The sequence below is a fragment of the Callithrix jacchus genome, chromosome 16 (genome assembly GCF_049354715.1).
Source record: "Callithrix jacchus isolate 240 chromosome 16, calJac240_pri, whole genome shotgun sequence".
Lineage (NCBI taxonomy): Eukaryota > Metazoa > Chordata > Mammalia > Primates > Cebidae > Callithrix > Callithrix jacchus.
Window position 1 is genome coordinate 23,434,989 of NC_133517.1, and position 22,450 is coordinate 23,457,438.

The following is a 22,450-nucleotide window of genomic DNA, read 5'->3' on the forward strand; positions in this document are numbered from 1 at the left end:
ACTATGCAGCCATAAAAAAGAATGAGTTTGGCCGGGCACGGTGGCTCAAGCCTGTAATCCCAGCACTTTGGGAGGCCGAGGCGGGTGGATCACGAGGTCAACAGATCGAGACCATCCTGGTCAACATGGTGAAACCCCGTCTCTACTAAAAATTACAAAAAATTAGCTGGGCACGGTGGCGCGTGCCTGTAATCCCACCTACTCAGGAGGTTGAGGCAGGAGAATTGCCTGAACCCAGGGGGCGGAGGTTGCGGTGAGCCGAGATTGCGCCATTGCACTCCAGCCTGGGTAACAAGAGCGAAACTCCATCTCAAAAAAAAAAAAAAAAAAAAAAAAAAAAAAAAAAAGAATGAGTTCATGTCCTTTGCAGGGACATGGATGAAGCTGGAAACCATCATTCCCAGCAAACTAACACAAGAACGGAAAACTAAACACCACATGTTCTCACTCATAAGTGGGAGTTGAACAATATGAACTCATGGACACAGGGAGGGAAATATTACACAGTGGTGCCTGTTTGGGGCTGGGGGGTTAGAGGAAGGATAGCATTAGGAGACATACCTAATGCAGATGACGGGGTGATGGGTGCAGCAAGCCACCATGGCACATGTATAACTATGTAATGAACCTGCACATTCTGCACATGTATTCCAGAACTTAAAGTATAATTAACAAAATGAAGTTTGCTTTGCTGTTGCCTCTTACCTATCTGTGATTCCATCAGTTGGTTCTCGTAACTGCAGTTGGATTCAGTCTGCAGTTTTTCTTACTCTGTCTAAACCAGCAACATTGTACAACCTCAGAGATATCAGCACCATCTGGCCAGTAAACCTCCCCCACCTCCTATTTTCAGAGGTCTGATCTCAGTTCGGCCGGGTATCTGCTCAGAGCTCCTGGAGCACCAGTATCAGCCAGTGCTTCCCCCCAGAGGTCTGTCTGAATTCTGGCTCCATAGGAGCCTTCCTGCAAAATTCTAAATTTTAATAATCCTAGCCTATTGCTTTTGGTCCTAAGTTCAGCATTAAGTAAGGAATAGACACTAAACAGTAGTTGTACTAAGATTTCAGGAGAAACTAGGCTTCTAGTCAAAGTTATTGAGCCTTGGGGTAGAGCATTTTCAATATGGATTTTGTATCATGGCTGAGACCCCCCCCATCGCTGGAGGCAAGAATGTTTAGATCATACCACATCTCTGCTTAAAAACAAGACTTCTGGTGGCTTCCCATTGCCCTTAGAACAAAGTTCCACATTTTTATTCTGTCCTCTAAGCTGCTGTATGAGCTGCTCCCAGCAGTAGCTCTCAGATTGCAGGCATATCTTACTCTTCCCGCTGCCATTCACTTCATTCCAGCCAGACAACCTTTCTTTCTTTCCAAATCTGCCTTTGCACTTGCTATGATTTTTGCCTGGAATGTTTCCTCTTGAGACCTTTGCGTGGCTAATTTCTTATTCTTCAACATATAGGCTCATTGTTACCTTTCTAGAGAGGTCTTTTCTGAACACCCAAAGAATTGCATTTCTTCTATATAATCCTGTTTATTTATTTACCACAATCTGTAGCTATCTTGTTTACTTTTTTATTTGCTGTTTTTCTTCTCTATGAGGAGAATAATATAAACCCCATGAGGGCATCTATCTTATTTTCTCTTTAAGTATTCATTGAACAAAGAATACATTTAGTTTTCAGTACTATCTAAAATGTACAAATCAATATAAAGTTTTTACTTCTATCCTACAAATGAACCCAGAAACTCAAAGTACCTAAATATATAACTTCCATTGTCCTAAGTCTACTCAGAACAAGTGGGCAACTATTTTCATTGGAAGAACTATTCGTGCATTACAGTAAATCATCTGGGGAAAAGGTTTGGCAGCAAGAGGGTTAAGCTAAGTTTTGATAGAATACACTGTCAATACAGAGACTGCCAGACTGAAGAAAGGCTGCTGCAGACCATTCACTGATGTGTTTGAACCAGAAAAATGCACGTTGCAAATATTGCAGAATTATGGCTGTTCATCCCAGCTGGTTCCATTCCATCACAAACCCGAAGGTTCCTGTAAATAAGCCCTGAGTACTAGCTCAAAAGGCAAAAGGTACAATCTTGTCAAATAAGCAAAAATTTAAGGCAAAGTGTAGGAGTCAGTGAAATTGATGAAATCTTCTTTTAACAGAGCCCTGTCAAATTATATTGGCCCCCCCAAATTTTACCACCTTGTCTAATGTTGACTCATGTTGCTTTTTAAAATGTGTCTGGTGCCCATGTGAACCAGAGGGTTGACTATTAGAGTGTCAGGGTGCCAGTGTTTAGGTTCTCATTTAAAACATTCAGACTTTTGGGATGCTATATTTCACGAGTCCATGGAAATTTCTCTTTGTCCCACTCTTGTTCTACATTAACTATACCATCAATATTTGTTTCTAAACCATTTAATATTTTAATATATGTGACCTAATAAGATCAGTATCAAATTTCATCTAGACTGTTCAGGAAATGATTTTCCAGGGATAGATTATCCAGGTCTTATACTTCTACCACTAAAAGCATTAATTACTCCTCCCCAACAAAAACACACACATAGGAGACCAGGTAGAAGAAGGGACCCAGACAAGCCTTATTTGTGACTTCAGCCTCAGAACAATGACACTAGCCTGCCAGAAACCCCTGCACTACCCCATGGCCATGATATGCTGCCATCTCTCCCTTCTGGGGTCGAGGATTTAGATTTAGAAATATACAATCTTCAGATTTGTACCCATGTTCTCTCATTATAATTTTATAACGATAGGAGACATAACTGTCCATTGCCAATATCCCAAGCCCAAAAGATACAGGCAAACTTTCTTTCTTATTCTACTACTTGTCCTTTTAAGGCCTTGACAAACCTTAGCATAAATCATTTCCATACCCCAGCATGCAACTGTAGGCATCATGCACTGGGCCATTCAGAGAAGGCAACAAGATGGGAAATTTGTCTGTAACCTCATAAACAGGATTCTACACTGGGGCTTTCTACTGCTAATGAGTTGGACTATATATATATCCAAAGATATATCCAATTTCCCAGATGTACTTTTGGCAGGGCTGTGGTTGTAAACTGCAGTGCAACGAAGTGGAGAGAATATCCTAATTACAACGGAAATACTGGTCTTCAAAAGTACTCCCTACACATCATCATTTATGACACTGGGCATTGTTAACCTGATTTACACTCTTTCTCAGTGGGACAAAGCTACACCTTCTCAAACTTCCTGTCCTTTAGTACACATAGGAGCAAGGAAGAAATACAAAGCTTTCAAAGGTGGGAAATAAGTTAACAGTCTTCTGCAAGTCCTTTGATCTTCACAGAGGCACAGAGCACTGGTTCCTGTGACAGGGGAAGCCTTTGTATAGTGCAATAAATTGTAAATAAGGGAGGTAGGGAGCAGAGGCACAAGGGGGAGGGGTCCTAGAATCACTTCTCATTCTTATTATTTTCTCTTCCTTATAGAAGTGGCTGTAAAAGCGGGTATAGGGTTGAACTGGAGGAAGGTGAGGTTTGCTGCCTTTTCAACTGTTCCTGCCTTTTAAACTTGGGTATTGACATCCTGTGTGGGATACCAGCTGACACTAAGGCCTTGAGCAAAATGGAAATGGGTCACTAGGCCACCTCTTGTTTCCTTTCATAGCCCCTTTCCCACCTGTTCTGTGACTCATGATCTTTATGCTCTCCCTGCTTAGTCCCATCCTTATTTCTGTTTGTGTGGACGTTATAACCAAAGCCACTTTCCCCACCCACATTTAAAACAAATAATTACCATTTGGAGAGTAAATGGAGCTTGGCCTACCCAACCATGATTATTTGAAATCATAAATAAAAATGTGGATGATTCTATCTAGTTAACCAAATAAAGACAATAAAATCTCCTTTTAAAATTCCTATTATAATTCATCTTACACGGAGCAGTCCAATTAATCATTCTATTACAACCACTTTCAGTGTCTCTACCATACTCCTCAAATTTATAATTACTACAATTTGCTTACAGAACAAACTTCGACATTTTAATCTCAGTAATTTGAAGCTCTCCATTAATTTAGTTAAAAAACTGGATGCCAGGAACTCTACTAGGCATTGCTGAGAATACAAATAAGGAATGGGACAAAATAGGGTTTCAAAGTACCTCCCTGCAGAACAATTAAAGGAAAAACAGCAAAGAACCCAGGCTTGGCAGACACCTTTTCAATCAAGTATCACACTGAGCATCGTCAGTCATGGCACACATAGAAACTCATGCTACTTAACTGGATGTGATGAAAACATAGCATGATTTTTTGGTGTTCCTTCCAAAGCAGCATAGCAAGATTCTAGTCACGAGGAGACATCAGACAAAGCCAAACCAAGAAACATATTTTAAAAGATCTGGAATGAAATCTTCAAAAGTATCAAGGTCATGAAAGTCCAGGAAAGACTGAGGTCATTAGAGAAATGCAAATCAAAACCACACTGAGATATCATCTCACGCCAGTTAGAATGGCGATCATTAAAAAATCTGGAGACAACAGATGCTGGAGAGGATGTGGAGAAATAGGAACACTCTTACACAGTTGGTGGGAGTGTAAATTAGTTCAACCATTGTGGAAGACAGTGTGGCGACTCCTCAAGGATCTAGAAATAGAAATTCCATTTGACCTGGCAATCCCACTATTGGGTATATACCCAAAGAATTGTAAATTTTTCTACTATAGAGACACGCACACGTATGTTCATTGCAGCCCTGTTTACAATAGCAAAGACCTGGAACCAACCCAAATTCCCATAAATGATAGACTGGACAAAGAAAATATGGTACATCTACACCATGGAATACTATACAGCCATAAAAAACAATAAATTCATGTCCTTTGTAGGGATTTGGATGAATCTGAAAACCATCATTCTCAGCAAACTGACCCAAGAACAGAAAGCCAAACACTGTATGTCCTCACTCATAGGTGGGTGTTGAACAGCGAGAACACGTGGACTCAGGTAGATGAGCATCACACACAGGGGACAGTTGGGAGGGGTAGGGGAGAGACAATGGGGGGTGGGGGGCAGGGTAAGGATAACATGGGGAGAAATGCCAGATATAGTATGCACCTAAAGTAAAATAAAAATTAAAAAAAAGAAGAAGAAGAAGAAAAAAGAGATATGACAACTTAATCCTATCGTGTGATTCTGTACTAGATGCTTTTACTATAAAGGCCATTATTGGGAGAATTGGTGAAGGTTAAGTAGGGTCTAAGGATTAGTAATATATCGATGTTAATTTCTGATTTTGATGGTCCTATTGTGATTATTAGGAGAGTGCCCTTGTTTGAAGAAAATGTACTCTTAAAGAATTCAGCATGATGGGGCATCTTACTTTTCAGTGGTCCAGGAAAAAACTTCTTTATACTATATTTCCAAATTTTCTGTAAGTGTGTTTCAAAATAAGAAGCTATTAAAGAGATATACTTTCCATTTACTATTATGTTTCTATATAATGAAAGAAGGCTGAGCAGCTAGGACACTATTAGCAATTGTCTAGATGACAGCAGAGCAATGGCTGTTGGAATGGAAGGATGTGGGCCCATGAGAGTTTATAATGGTGAATCTATGGGTTTAAAACAGAACATTAGCACTCAGGATGCTCTCTGGGTAGGTAAAGACTGCTCTGAGATGCAGTCTCCCCCAGAGAGAAGGGCAGTGTCAATATGACGAGGGGAACCAGAAGTTGCTAGTTTCTTAAGATGAACTTTAAGTCCAATTTTCCCCATCTAGGCCCTTCCAACCTCAAATACATAAACATGCACTTTTTGGCTTATTTTGTGTTCTTTTCTCTCACTGCATGTTTATCAGCTCTCCATGAGTCACTTCCTCCCTACACATTCTACGTGGGCACTCACAGCCCTATATTTTATTCAGGTTTTGGTTAAGATTTGTGCCCTTTCTGCCCCTGAGAGAAAATCTGACGCAAGCACACAGCAAGTATTTGGTGGCTGTTGCAAGGCAGCTGCCATTCCCATTGCAGCTCCTTACTCTGCATTTGTTTTATAGTTCTACATGCAGTTGGTGCTATGTCTGACTGTGTCACCCCAAATTCATATGTTGAACCCTAACCCCCAAGGTGATGGTATTAGGAGATGGGGTTTTTAGGAGGTGATGTTTTTTGGAGATGATTAGGTCATGAGCATGGAGCCCTCATGAACTGGATTAGTGCTCTTATTAAAAAAGGCCCCAAGGAGCTCTCATGTAACTTCCACCATGTAAAGATGCAGGGCGAAGATGCCATCTCTCAGTCTGGAAAAAGCCCTCACTCACCAGATATTAAATCTGTTGGCACCTTGATCTTAGATTACCCTGCATCCCGAACTGTTAGAAATAAATATTTACTGTTTAAACCACCTACCCATTGGTATTTTTGTTAGAGCAGCCTCAATGGATTAAGACAGTTGGTATCACACCTTGTATTTCCTGATATACTATATTGCAATGGTATAGCTGTTTTCTCTGTACACATTCTGTTGCCACCAAAGGATGGCAAGCTCTTCCAGGGCAGATGATGGGTCTCCATAGCAATGATCACTGTGATGAGCATGGAGTAGTTGCCCAATGAATGTTTGTAGAACTAAGAATGATGACAAGAAAGAAAAACAACCAGTGCCAAACAGAATATGACATCATGCTTTACTTACTTAATTAAAATAGGAACCATAAAAATATATGTTTTGGTGTTAACTAAAACACAAAGTAACTGTCCCTGAGTAAATTAAGCATGCTACTTGAGAACACAGACCTGGAGACAGCTGGCTGGGGTGCATTCGACTAATGTCTCTACGTCTTACAAGCTCTACCTTCCTGGAATTATCAGTGCCACTCACTGCCTGAAGTTTTTGTATTAAGTGAGATCATATATGTAAAGAGTGATTGGCAAATTGTAACAACTTAAGGAAAGTTAGCTAAATATTACCTTTTCTTTTTCTAAAAATCTGGGACAGAACATGGGAAGCCATAGCTCTGAAATTCTTTCAGAGAGGTCATTCTCTAAGAGGTCTCAGCTAAGAGGCCTCTCTCTGTTAGAGAGTGACCTCAGCTAAGAAGTCACTCTCTAAGAAGCCTGCTGTTGGAACAACCTCTCTGGAGTTTGGGTAGGGAGAAGAATTTCATATCCAGCTCTTCTAACTACCACAAAGTAGGCTGTGGGGCTCAAGGATGATTAAGCTGGTACAAAAAGATCTGAGATTGTGTAGCCTTAAAAATCTCACTCCTTTCCCCTAGAAAGGCCACTTCCTTCCAACTTCTTTTCTCATGCTTTCTCTTTAAAGCCACAAATCTGCATGTTTAGTACATGTCCTTCAAGGCTGTCCTTGATACTTTTACTGATTTCTGCCACATTCTGTGAGTCACAATTACAACGATTCATCCACCTTCTCTCACTCCCATGACCGAAGCAGTCATCTTAGGCTGTAAGTCTATTCTATATTTTGGGGTATGAGCAGCTCATTGATAAGTCACTTCTCCAAGGGTTTCAACATGGAAGAACATTTCATAGTGCTTTATATTAGTCCTATTATACTTCTGCTGAATGGATTATAGGAGATCCTGGGGAAGGACTTTGCATAAATTGTTCACAGCTGTAACTCCAGGATATAGATGGGCACCTGCCACATGATAGGTGCTTAGCATTGCAAAACTGACATAACTGACCCAGAAGAGTTTATCTTCTTGTTGGCAAGACAAAATCCATGAATAGGAAATAAAAAGCACCATGCAATGAATTGGTCTCTGGTTCTAAGATTAAAGTTCGCCATTTCCTGGAGAGGTCCATAGTGGTAAAACCTGGATTTTTCTCTCTAGTCTCTGCCTGTGATGCTCTTAAATCATTTTTTATTTGTTTGTTTGGGTTTTTTTTGGCAGCCTATGCTTCTGTTTCTTTCTCTGGGATGCAAGCTGAGCAGTGATGATTAAAAGTATTCCTTTTTTTATGTTTTGGAGATAGAGAAGTACATCTAAGATGTTAGCTTATTTAATTCAGGCCTCCTGCTTGGGCCTCAATAATATATCCTTTACAAAACTGAATTCTCTTCCACAGGTGAGTTCTCAAGGTCATAGGAAGAGCAGTACAGAGCTGAATCAAAGGCAAAGAATGTTCTTGCAGCTATCATATCAGTAAAATTATACTCATCATTGTCCATGAAAAGCAAAAAATGTCTGTTTCCAGCCACTATTTCTGCCTGAAGTAAAATTTATAATTTAAAAAGGCTTAATTCAGCTCTTTTCATACATTAAGTATGATGTCAATATATCTTAATTAGGGATTAATATTGCTGATAGATTTCTGTGGTTTCTCTTTATGTAAAATAATCTGTAATGTGACAATATGTCTATCCGAATTAAACAATGATCAGAACAATCAGCTGTAAACAATAAAGGATAACACTGTCATTACAACAAATAATCTTATGATAGGATTTTCATAGAATTATTTGACTCAATGTCAAAACACGCTTATTGAAAGATGAACTAAGAAGCACAGCGTGGTCTTCTAAATCATTTAGTATGTAACATGTGGTCAGATCAATTACACCATCTGAATTAAAGCTAGAGATGGCTATCTAAATCAGCATGACCCCAAAACAAATATATTGGATAACAGAGAGCAGGTGGGAGGCAATGAGAAAGAAAGAACTGGGACTATGCCATGGTGTTTGGTTTTGTTTTTTGTTTTCTTGAGGATCTGCTCTGTTGTTAAGTTTGTTGTTAACTGCTGCAGAATCCTCAAAACCCAGATGCAGAGATTGAGACTGTATGTAAATACTTCAAAGGAGAAAGACAAAGAGGATAATAGGACACAGAAAAACAAAAATGATAATAAATGTTCTGTCAGCAGCCTGCGATTTAAAAGCCCATACAGATCTGGCAGAATGTGGTTATTTCTGAAAATAACACTCACTTTGAAGTCTGTTCTTTTAGTCAGACCTCTCTTAGGCTAAGGACCTCTCCCACTGCTGACATGAGAGATCAAAGGAAGCACCTTGCACTGTCTGAGGTGCATGACTAGCACAAGCCACTACAGACACGGAACAACAGAGCAGCTAATGGACATGCAGCCAAATCACCATCACAAAACACCACTTCTTTTGCTTCTTACAGGATAAACTACTTTGCAATAGACCTTTAGGACCACATAGTCAAGGACAGTTACTTGCCAAACTGTTCAGTTTCTTTTTTTCCCAAGAGAAAATAGAATGAGCAAGTCATCAGTTGGTATGGATCAGTTTCTACTCTGAAATGTAGCTTGATTTATAATGCCGGCTTGTCTCAGCACCCTGACTCTCAGAAAGATGAGATCTCTCTGAGACATTATCTTCACCTTGACAAAATTTTCAAAAAATGCCAGGCTCCTCATGTGCCACTTTGGAGAATGCCTCCTGCAAATACTTGGATAACAAGGGTCACCATGACAAGGGAAATTTCCTTTGCTGTTGCCAAGAGCAAATTAAATTTTCAGAGAGAATTTCATTCCTAAATGGTTACAGCTGATCCATGAGTTTCATTTCTTTGCCAGACACCCAAATGGTTTTTGAAGAGGTTTCTAAGGCAAAAGCAAATACTCATCTTGGGATAAACAGCTCAACTCTCAGAGGAGAAAATAGCCAATTCTCCCGTGTTCTTTTACTTGACATTCTCTTCTCTCCCCATTGTTGTTTCAATACTGTTAGTCACTAGTTTTCCTGCAGAAGAACATCTTCCTCCAAAGATAATGCTGTTTGGATATAACACTATTGGTCCTGACTATTGCTGCTCTGCTCTGACCTTGCAGTCACCTTCCCTCTTGCACTGGGATGGGCATCTCCTCATAGTGTACAGACAGTGTTCCACCAGCAGGCAATAACCAGAAGTTGTCAATGTCCATATCTGACACCTGAGCCTCCACTTTCTCAATGCCAATGGAGTGAATCTCCAGATCACTTGATCAATCCACTTTAAGGACAATATCTGGTGTTACCTCTAAAACCTTCAATTCTAATTTCTCACTCTTGGGCCACAAGTTCCTGGCATTTTCTTCTCTCTGATTTTTGTCATTTACATATCTAGTCCCTAGATACTTCTGCTGTCACCTGACTTCCATTACCTCTTAGCCTTCATTCTTTCTCTACCCAAAGTGGACATTTTGGTCAATAATGTGTAGAACAATCTCATGGTCTGGCTGCATGCTGTAGCCTCACCATCAAACCCTAACCCTGGATCAGTGTGCCAATTCACCCTCTCCATCCCTATGCCCAGAGAGCAGGAGCTGCTGGAGAAACACAGAGAATGTGTAGAATGGTTCCACTGCATGGTCTCTAACCTGTTCAGGATGCTTAATATTCATGTACTGCAGATAATCAAATGATATGCCCAGGAATGCTGGGGAAGTAGAAGGTTGTTCTTTATATAAGAATGGCCATTGTGCCAGGTGCTGTGGTGCATGCCTGTAATCCCAGCACTTTGGACGGCTGAGGTGGGTGAATCACAAGGTCAAGAGATCAAGACCATCCTAGTCAACCTGGTGAAACCTCGTCTCTACTAAAAATACAAAGATTAGGTGGGCATGGTGATGTGCGTCTGTAGTCCCAGCTACTAGGGAGGTTGAGGCAGGAGAATTGCTTGAACCAGGGAGGCAGAGGTTGCAGTGAGCTGAGATTGAGCCACTACACCCCAGCCTGGTGACAGAATGACTCCATCTAAAAAAAAAAAAAAAAGAAAAGGCCATTATTTGGAGTAGAAAGGTGGTCATTTCATAGGCCACAGTATATAACCTAAACTGTGACCTGGCATGAAATGGCAAGTTGGACACCCTGCACTAGCAATCTGAGCTATAAAAATGGAAAAAATTGATCAGTTGGCACTTGGACCGACTGAAAGAGGAGCAGACAGGTACAGAGCAGTCAAATTACAGTAATGGTAGAGGAGAGCCTGTACCCTACCTACCTCTTTCTTTATAAATGTGTATGATTATTTAGATAATAGGGTCAAGAGAGTAGACAAACCTGTGCAAGTCCTCTCTCTTATGGAATATCAGATGTGTGGGCCTGGCCAAGGCAGATTGAGGTCTTGTGAGACCCGAAGTTCATACAGTTTTGAAATGTCCTCTTAAAAAAGAATACAAATTTAACAGGCACAAAAGCAAACAAATGCATTTAAAAATTGCTGCTACTTTGTATTAAGCTACATAATGGTGTAATCAAACTACTCTTTTATGGCAATCATTGACTTATCAGTGAATAAACACAGGACTTTTGCCACCAAAACACTGCTTTCTTCAAGACATTTAACTGAGTCAGTGACAGTTTTGCAAAGCTTTTTGTCTGGAGGTCAGCAAGATGGTGGAAAAGGAAGTGTGGGTTTCATTCCCCTCCACAGGAAAATCAACCAGAACTATCCATAGACAAAAACACCTTGGTGAAAACCCCAAAACATGGGAATAAACCTGAATCACTTGCATGTTCCATTATTTGGAGTAGAAAGGTTGCCATTTTATAGGAATTGAATAAAAATCTACATTGAAAGGGCAGCAGCATCAGTCTCACTTTAACTATGTCACCTCTCTGCCTTCTGTAAGTGGGCACAGTGCCACACAGGGTATTCCCCAGGGCTCACAGTGAGGAAGGAGACCCAGGCATGGGATCACCTCCCCCTCGACTTCCACACTACATTTCAATAGAAGAAAAGGCTGGCCAACTGGCGCCTCCTGAATCCCCTTCCTGTAGATGGCAGGCTTGGTATTGGGGAAACTCTCTGGAAGACACTGTTTTTACTTAAAACAAGATCAAACCTCCATCCCGAGACCAGAACTTTTTCACATATGATTCCTAAAACTGTAAACTTGAAACCCTTTCATATGTGACTTCTAAAGCTGTAAACCCAGAAGCCTTTTCACATGTGATTCCTAAAGCTGTAAATCCAAAACCCTTTCAATTGTGATTTCTAAGGCTGTAAACCTAAAATTCTTTCATGTGTAATATCTAGAGTGTAAGCCTATATAAAGACAGAACCTTCCTTTATTAGAGGAGCTGGGTAATTTGGAACCATCACCCGGCTCCCGGCCATAATGATAATGATAATGATAATAATAATAATAATAATAATAAACTCTTTCCTTCCCCATTCGGTGTTCCAGAGCTCTGTTTCCCGTGGCCACTCTACAAAGGTTTCTACAGTAAGAAAAGAGAACCAGGAAAGTGGACAGCCAGCTTCTCTAGCATTCTGAGATGCTTCCCAGGAAGCCCATTCTGTCTTCACCTCATGGGGACTGTGAACCATAGGGGGAAACAGTGCAATCAGACCATCTGGGTCATGCAGAAACAAAGCAAGGAGGTGGGACCCACAGAGATCAGCACACAGATTTTTTTTGTGAATGTACCTATCTTGCTGGATAGAAGAACCTAGTCAGTTGCCTCATCTGAATTCAGGGCAAACGGAACATCTCAGCCTTCTAGATAACCTGAAAGCAAACTCTGCCTGCCTAGGGTCATTACCAGCTGGTCCATCCAAAATCATAGGCTAGACTAACTCCCAAGGAACTCCTGTAGAAGCCAGGAAAGTTGGCTGTCTCTAGAAAGGCATAAACACCAATGCAAAGACAAAAGAATTACAAAGACTTGGGAAATCATGATAACTCCAAAACAAACAAACAATGACAAAGCTCTAGCAATGGACCCTAGAGAAGGATAGATCTATGAAATGACAAAAAATGCAGAATACCTACTTTTTAAAAGTTCAGTGAACTTCAAGAATATATGGATAAAAAATAAAATGAAATTCAGAAAATACACAAAGAATACCAGAAATTTGACAAATAGAGACAACACATAAAGAAACAAATAGAAATCCTACAGATGAAGATTACAATGACTGAACTGATGTGATAGGAAGCTTCAACAGCTGGCTCAATCAAGCTGAAGAATTAGTGAACTCAGAGATAGAACATTTAAAAATACTTAAGCAGAGAAATAAAAAGAAACAAGAAAGAAAAAGATGAAAAAAGCCTATGGGAATTACGTGACACCATCAAGAGACCTAACCTATGCATAATAGGCATTCAAGAAAGAGAATATAGATAAAAAGGGCCAGGAAGAGTTTATTTTTATTTTTATTTTTGAGACAGAACTTTGCTCTTATTGCCCAGGCTGGAGTGCAGTGGCATGATCTTGGCTTACTGCAACCTCCACCTCCTGGGTTCAAGAGATTCTCCTGCCTCAGCTTCCCAAGTAGCTGGGATTATAGGCACCCACCACCACACCCAGCTAATTTTTGTACTTTTAGTAAAGACAGGATTTCACCATTTTGGCCAAACTGGTCTCGAACTCCTCACCTCAAGTAATCCACCCTCCTTGGCCTCCCAAAATACTGGGATTATAGGTGTGAGTCACCATGCCTGGGAGGAATAATATTTTTTAAAATAATGAATGAAAACTTTCCTAATCTGAGGAAAGAAGGCACAGGAAGCACAGAAGTCCCAATTAAATTAAACCCAAAGAGTAGTTCACCGAGATACATAATAATCAAATTATCAAAAATTAAAGACAAGAGTTCTAAGAGCAGCAAGAGATAAGAAATACATCATATACAATGGAGTCCTAATATGACTATAAGTGGACTTCTCAGCAGACGTCTTGCAGGCCAGAAGACAGTAGGATAACACTGAAAATGTTGAAGAAAAAAAACTACTGCCAACCAGGAATACTTTATTCATTACTTTCTGCCACCATCTTGGTTCCATGTCCCCCCGACAAAATGCCCAGTAAAGACACAGACTGTCTCTGCTACACAGCATGAATAGCCAGAGCCACAGGCTGAGACAGAGTCTGTAGCAGAATCTAACAGTGATGAATCAATACCAGAGTTTGAGGAAGAAAATTTCACACAGGCAACCATACAAAAAGCCCAGTTGTGAGCAGCAGCTGAAATTGATGAAGAGCCAGTTAATAAAGTACAACATAGTTGGAGTAAAAAGTTGGCACAGAATGTTATGTCTAAACTGGGTTTTAAGCAGGTTACAGGGGTTACTAGAGACACTATTTGGAAATCTAAGAATACTCTTTGTCATCACAAAACCAGATGTCTGTAAGATCCCAGCTTCATATGCTTACATGGTTTTTAAGGGAAGCTGAGATTGAGGATTTATCTCAAGAAGCACAGCTAGCAGCTACTGAGAAATTTAAAGTTCAAGGTGAAGCTGTTTCAAACATTCGAGGAAACATACAGCCTCTTCCAACTGTACAAGAGGAGAGAATTAATTAAACAGGTGTGAAAGTTAAGGACACAGAATTGGTCATATCACAAGCAAATGTATTAAGAACGAAGGCAGTTCAAGCCCTGAAGAACAACAGTAATAATATTGTTAATGTGATTATGGAATTAACAATGTAGTCATCTGAAAACAAGAATCCTTTTTTTCCGTGTTTCAAAAGAGTAACTGCAGCTTGGCTTGAAATCTGTACTCTTTCTATCATTAATAAAGTTATGGTTTCTTGTTAGACAAAAAAGTATTTTATCCAGCAAAGCTGTATTTCAGAAGTGAAGAAGAAATTAAAACTTTCCAAGACAAACAACAGTTAAGGAAGTTTATCACCAGTAGACTTATGTTAAGAAAGTTTATCACCAGACTTACTTTACAGGAATTGCTAAAGGGAGTTCTTTAAACTGAAACAAAAGGTTGCCAAATAATAATGTTAAATATGTGAAAGCATAAAACCTAATGGTATAGGCAATACAGAGCAATAATCAGGATACTCTAGTACTATAATAGTGATATATAATTATATTCCTAGTATAAGGGCTAAAGGGCAAAACTGTTAATAGGGTTGAAGGGCAAAATTGTTAATAACAACTATAGCTAAAATAAATTATCAAGAGATACATATCTCAAAATGATGTAAATTCAGACATCAAAAACATAAAATGTAGGAGGTGAATAAAATTTTAGAGCTGTATGCAATAAAAATTAAGCTGTTATCAGCTTGAAATAGATTGTCATAAGATATTCTGTGTAAGCTTCATGATAACCAAAAAGCAAAAGTAAATCAGAGATGCAATGAACAAAATTTAAAAAGATTTGGAATATATCACTACAGAAAACCAACAAACCAGCTGGGTGCAGTGGCTCAAGCCTGTAATCCCAGCACTTTGGGAGGCCAAGGCGGGTGGATCACGAGGTCAAGAGATCGAGACCATCCTGGTCAACATGGTGAAACCCCGTCTCTACTAAAAATACAAAAAATTAGCTGGGCATGGTGGTGCATGCCTGTAATCCCAGCTACCCAGGAGGCTGAGGCAGAATTGCCTAAACCAAGGAGGCAGAGGTTGCGGTGAGCTGAGATCGCGCCATTGCACTCCAGCCTGGGTAACAAGAGCAAAACTCCATCTCAAAACAAAACAAAACAAAAAAAAAGTAGAAAACCAACAAACCACGAAGGAAGACATCAAGAGAGGAAGAAAGAAACAAAGTATCTACAAAACAACCAGAAAACAATGAACAAAATGGTATTTGTAAGTTCTTACCTAGCGCTAATTACCTTGAAGGTACATGTATTAAATTCTCCAATTCAAAGGCATAGAATGAATGAATGGATAAATAAACAAGAGACAACTATATACTATCTACAAGAGATTCACTTAACTTTTAAGGACAGACATAGACTGAAAGAGAAGGGATGAGAAAAGATATTTCACAAAAAAAGGAAACAAAAAGACAGCATAGGTAGCGATACTCTAAGTAAAGAGTATCTATTGATTTTAAGTAGAAAATTATACAAAGATACAAAGAAGGACATTCTATAATGAAAAAGAGGTCACTTCATCAAGAGGATGTAAAAATTATAAATACATGTGTATCCCACAATGGAGCACCTAAATATGTTAAGCAAATATAAAGAATTTGAAGGGAGAGAGAGATTTCCATTTAATGAGAGTAGGTGACTTCAATACAGCACTTTCAGTATAGAACAGATCATGTAGACAGAAAGTTACTGCAGAACTATTGGACTTGAAGAACGCTTTAGACCAAATGGACCTAACAGACATATGCAGAACATTCCATCCAACAACAACAGAATACACATTCTTTTTAAGAACATAGAGAACATCCTCTAGGGTAGATCATTTGTTAGGCCACAAGACAAATTTTAGCAAATTTAAGAATACTGAAATCATATCAAATTTTTTTAACCATAATGATATGAAACTAAAAACTAATAACATAGGGAATTCCAGAAAATTCACAAATATATGTCAAACAACATACTACTTAGCAATCAAGGTCAATATAGAAATTAGAAAATTGACAAACCTTTAGCTAGACTAGCCAGGAAAAAAGAGAAAAGACTAAAATAAAATAAAAAATGAAAGGAGAAACATTACAGCTGACACCACAGAAATACAAAAAAAGGATAAGCAATGGAGAAACTTAGAGAAAAATGGATAAATTCCTAGACATGTACAACCTATTAAGACTGAATCACAAGAAATAGAAAATCTGAGCAGACTGATAATGGAGTGAGGGGACTGAATCAGCAATAAAAAGTCTCTCATTGCTAAAGTTTGAATATGGTTTGTTTATTCTCACCAAAACTCATGTTGAAATTTGATCCCTAATGTGGTGGTGTTGGGAGGTGGGACTCAATGGCAGATGCTGGGGTTATGGAGGCAGATCCCTCATAAATGGCTTTGTGCCATTCTCCTGGTAGTGAGTAAGTTCATGCTATTAAAAGACTTGGCTAATTCCCAAAGGCTGAATTAGTTCCCATGAGAGGAGGCTATTATAAAGCCAGAATGCTCCTCAAGTTCCCCCATCTCTGCCATTTCTACTTCTCCTTTGATATTTTCTGCCACGTTGTGATGCAGCATGAAAGTCCTCTCTAGAGGCCAGGGCCATGCATGTCCTTGAACTTCTCGGCCTGCAGAACTGTAAGCTAAATAACCTCTTTTCTATATAAATGACACAGTCTTAGGTATTATTTTATAGTGACACAAAATGGACTATGACATCCATCAAAGAAAAATCCAGAACCTGATGGCTCTATGACTGATTTCTACCAAATGTTTAAATAAAAACTGATATTAATTCTCTACAAACTTCCAAAAAAATGAAGGTGGAAAGAATACTTCCTAATTCTTTTTACAAGGCCAGCATTAACCTGACACCAGAGCCAGACAAGAACATCACAAAATAAGAAAATTACAGACCAATATCTTTGATCAATATAGATGCAGAAATCCTCAACAAAATGCTAGCAAACATAAGAATGCATTAGAATGATCAATCTCCATCAAGTGGGATTTATTCCTGGGATGCAAGGATGGTTTAACATTTACAGATCAATAAATGAGAGATACCACATTAACATAATCAAGGAAAAAGCATGATTATTTCATTAAATGCAAAAAAATGCATTTGACAAAATTCAACATCTTTTTATGATAAAAACCACTCAACAAATTGTCACTATCAACAAATTGTCAAATATCAATGTCACTTTTCATAGCTATAGAAAAAGCAAATTGGGTCAGGTGCAGTGGCTCATGACTGCAATCCCAGTACTTTGGGAGGCCAAGGCAGGCAGATCACTTGAGGTCAGGAGTTCAACATCAGCCTGGGCAACATGGTGAAACTCCATTTCCACTAAACATATAAAAATTAGCTGGGCATGGTGGCCTGTAATCCCAGCTACTTGGAAGGCTGAGGCAGAAGAATCACTTGAACCCAGGAGGTGTAGGTTGCAGTGAGCTGAGACTGCACTCCAGATTAAGCAACAGAGTGGAGTCTCTGTCTCAAAAAAAAAAAAGAAAAGAAAAAAAGAAAAATCAAATTGAATCACACACACACACACACACACACACACAAACAAACAAATACCCAAGGCAATCACAAGCAAAAAGGACAAAGCTAGAGGTGTCATATCAACTATAGTTGATTTCAAAGTATACTACAAAGCGATAGTAACTAAAAGAACATGGTACTAGCATAAAATAGACACACTGACCAATGAAACAGAACAGAAAGCATAGAAATGAACCTGTTCACCTATGGTCAATTAATTTTGGACAAAGGTGCCAAGAATACACAATGGGAAAAGAACAGTCTGTTCAATAAATGGTAATAGGAAAACTGGATATCCATATGCAAAAGAATAAAACTGGACCCTTATCTCATCCCATATGCAAAAATTTAACTGAAGATGGATTAAAGATTTAAACAAAACCTGAAAATGTGAAACCACTAGAAAAAAACATAGGGGAACAACTATATGTCATTGCTCTGGGCAATGATTTTTTTTTTTTTTGTTACATTTGATTGCAAAGGCATGGGCAACAAAAGCAAAAATAAACAATTGGAATTACATTGAAATAAAAACTTCTGCATGACAGAGAAAACAATGAACAGAGTGAGGGTACAGGCCACAGACTGGGAGAAAATATTTGTAAGCCATGAATCTAATAAGGGATTAATATCTAAAATATGTAAGAACCTCAATTATATAGAAAGAAAAATAATCCAATTTAAGAATGGGCAAAAGGACGTGGAGGTTGCAGTGAGCCAAGATCACGCCATTGCACTCCAGCCTGGGTAACAAGAGCGAAACTTCATCTCAAAAAAAAAAAAAAAAAAAAAGAATGGGCAAAGAATCGGAATAGACACTTTTGAAAAGAAGACATACAAACAGCTAACAAACACATGAAAAAATGCTTGACATTATTAATCATTAGGGAGATGCAAATTAAAATCACAATGAGATATCACTTCATACCTGTGAGAATGGCTATAACCAAAAAGAGGAAAGATAACGAGTGGTTAGGGTGTGGAGGAAAGGGAATTCTTGTACACTGTCAGTAGGAATGTAAATTAGTACAGCTATTATGGAAAACTGTATGGTGCTTCCTTTAAAATCTAAAAACACACATACCATATGATCCAGCAATGCCACATATGGGTGTTTCCCTGAAAGATTTGAATCAGTATGTCAAAGACATGTCTACAATGCTACATTCATTGCAGTCCTATTCACAATAGTCAAGACATGGAATCAACTTAAGTGTCTATCACTAATGAATGTACAAAAAAATCTATATATACACAATGGAACACTAACCTACTCAACTTTAAAAAAGGAAGAAATTCTGGACCGGGTGTGGTGGCTCATGCCTATAATCCCAGCACTTTGGGAGGCCAAGAAGAGAGGATCACCTGAGCTCAGGAGTTTGAGACCAGCCTGGCCAACATGGTGAAATCCCAACTCTATTAAAAATATAAAAATTAGCTGGGCATAGTGGCACACATCTGTAATCCCAGCTACTTGGGAGGCTGAGGTAGGAGAACTGATTGAACCCTGGAGTTGGAGGTTGCAGTGAGCCTAGATTGCGCCATTGCACTCCAACCTGGGCAACAGAGTGAGGCTCTGTCTCAAAAAATAAAAAAGGAAGAAATTCTGTCAACATGGATGGAATTGGAAAAAATCATGTGAAGTGAAACACAAAACAGAAAACAAATAACACAAGACAAATAATACATGTTCTCACTTGATTTTGGTAACCAAAACAATTGAAACCGTGGGAACTGAGAGTAGAATGGTGGTTACAAGAGGCTGAAGGTGGGGGAAATGGGGAGATGATAATCAAAGCCTCAGTTAGATAGTAGGAATAAGCTGGATTTGAGATCTATTGCACAGTGTGGTAAATATAGCTAGTAACTGAGTACTGTACATTTTAATGCCACTTAAGACAATAAATGTCAAATGTTCTCATCACAAAAATTTCAAATATTTGAGGTGATGAATAGGTTTATTAGCTTCATTTAACTATTCCATTGTATTAAAAAATCCTAGCATCACTTTATACTTCACAAATATATATAACTATAATTTATCTATATGTATATAATTTTTAAAAAACCATTGTCTGAAACCACTAGACTTAATCCAGTCAAGATGTGCTAGCTGAACACTAAGATTTGGTTTGATACATTGGGATGTGTAAAACATATGACCTCTCAATAGATATAAATCCCACTGCTTGTAGAAGTGCTATAAGTGTATGCTCTAAAAATGTAGAAATTTAATTTGACATAATTTCCATAAAATAAATGGTGCATTTGGAATTGTATGTGCTTTTCTATCAAGCATATTCCTGACAGCAGAGAATGTTCATTTTGACAAGATGATGATGAGAAACAAATCTTTTGCTTACAATTATACATATCTGATGATATGAAGAACATTCTACAGAGTAGCTTCTGGCTTCATAAATTTTAAACCTTGCTTCTTTAACTCTGCTTATGGTACTGAGTGCTACAGGATACATTTTTATCACTTAACAGTGTTTCTCCTAACACAAAGCCACTGTATTGTGTGTTGGCCCAGTAGGTGGAATAATTATAGACAAAAGGACTTCAAGTCATAGAAACATTTTTTGTTTTTTTTGAGACAGAGTCTTGGTCTGTTGCCCAGGCTGGAGTACAGTAGCATGATCTCAGCTCACTGCAACATCTGCCTCCAGGGTTCAAGCGATTCTCCTGTCTTAGCCTTCTCAGTAGCTGGGATTACAGGTGCCTGCCACCACATCTAGCTAATTTTAGTAGATACTGGGTTTCACCATGTTGGCCAGGCTGGCTTCAAGTGATCCACCTGCCTCAGCCTCCCAAAGTGCTGGGATTATAGGCATGAGCCACCGAGCCCAGCCTGAGTCATTTAAACTTAATCCAATTAAACCCAAACTAATTATATATCAAATTCCATTTTAGCTGAATCCCCCAAATACCATGGCCATTTCAAAGACATGAGGATATGAGTGACAGATGGCAAATCTAAGTGGAATGAGACACCAGTCTAAACAGATTAAACATTTTATTTTTATATGTGAGCATGTGAACACATGGGAGGGGCCTGTCCAGCGAGGGGTCCTAAAGCTTAAGCTTCATTAGCTTGGCAGTAAATTCATCTCTCCATTTGGGCTTGAAAAGCTTGCCTAGCATGTAATCTGAAGGTTCCTAATAGGGAAGATTCACTACTACCATATACTGATTGAAGAATAGGCATCTTTCTTATGCTTTTTGAAGATGGCAAAGGTGTAAGAAATATTCAGGATCCAAAAAGGTAATATTACATTGTCTTTTATATCAGATGCAATATTAACATTTCTTGAAAGCAAAAGGAAAGCATGAATTAGGTGTAACCTGCTGCATAAGTTAAGAGGTAAAAATAATTCCATTAGAGAGTAACTCACTCCCAGGAGAAATAAATGTCACTTAAATAATATGAATGAGAAGTACCTGTGTGTCAGGTAGAACAACCCTGGATGTTTGCAGCCCAGGGGCTACATCCTTACTTCAAGCCTCTTGCTGGTAAGTAATTTCAGGTAATGTGGGATAAGCAATATGTTGCAGTCATGAGTTGTCTGCCCAGTACATCAACTCACTTGAGATGATAAAATTGTTCCCTTAGAGCAGGGTTTGGCAAACATTGTCTATAAAGAACCAAATATAGTAAATATTTCAAATATTTATGGAGGCCAAAATTTGAATTGCATAAAATTTTCATGTGTCACAAAATATTATTTTTATTTTTGATGTTTTTGACTATTAAAAGTAAAAAAATTTTTAGTTTGAAGACTGTACAAAAACAGGCAGCAGAGGCGGATCCAAGATGGCTGAATAGGAACAGCTCTGGAGTGCAGTTCCCAGCAAGAGCAATTCAGAGGGTGAATGAGTGATTCCAAATGAGTTATTACTGCCCACAGACCAGGAGATTCCCAGACTGAAAAGTGCCACAAGTGCCCAGCATGGTTGTTTCAGCCAGCACAGTGGGTTTCCCCACAAAAACTCACCCAAATTTGGGTGGCCGTTTCAACTGGTGCCTGGAATGCCTGGGAGACAGAGCTGCCCATTCAACTGAAAAAAAGGGGGCTGAAACAGGGAGCCAGGTGATCTGGCTTGGGTTCCACTCCCACAAAGACCAGAAATCTGAAATGCTCTGGATTGAGAGTTTCACAGCAAGTGCAGCTGGACCTGGGATGGTCCAGCTCTGTGAGGGGAAGGGCATCCATCATTACTGAGGCAGTCCACCACTACCAAGGCAGTCTGCCACTACCAAAGCAGTCTGCCATTACTGAGGCAGTCCACCATTACTTAGGCAATCTGCTATTACTGAGGCAGACCACCATTACTGAGGCAGTTCTAACTATACCTCTATAAACAATAATGCAAGGAAGTTCACACAGCAGCTTGGCAGAGCCCATGGCAGCTTAGCATTGCCTCTACTAGCAGATTGTGACTAAGCTACCTCCTTGCTGGGCAGGGCATCTCTGAAAAAAGGCAGCAGCACCTCAGGAACTTATAAATAAAGCCTCAGCTTCCTAGGACAGAGCACCTGGGAAAAAAACAAGGTTATGAGTTCTGCTGCAGCAGACTTAAACG

General features: G+C 39.1%; 1 protein-coding gene and 1 pseudogene across 2 annotated transcripts in view; one reads left to right on the forward strand and one right to left on the reverse strand.

Moving 5' to 3' along the window:
* Positions 1 to 17,899, forward strand: part of LOC128929913 (nascent polypeptide-associated complex subunit alpha pseudogene) — a 62,432-nt pseudogene extending 44,533 nt beyond the window's left edge. The window contains exon 2 of the transcript XR_013527875.1: positions 12,164 to 17,899. The product of XR_013527875.1 is annotated as a nascent polypeptide-associated complex subunit alpha pseudogene (transcript). The remainder of the gene's footprint in view (positions 1 to 12,163) is intronic.
* Positions 1 to 22,450, reverse strand: part of CPA6 (carboxypeptidase A6) — a 306,670-nt gene that overhangs the window by 128,050 nt on the left and 156,170 nt on the right. The gene's annotated exons all lie outside the window — the stretch shown is intronic.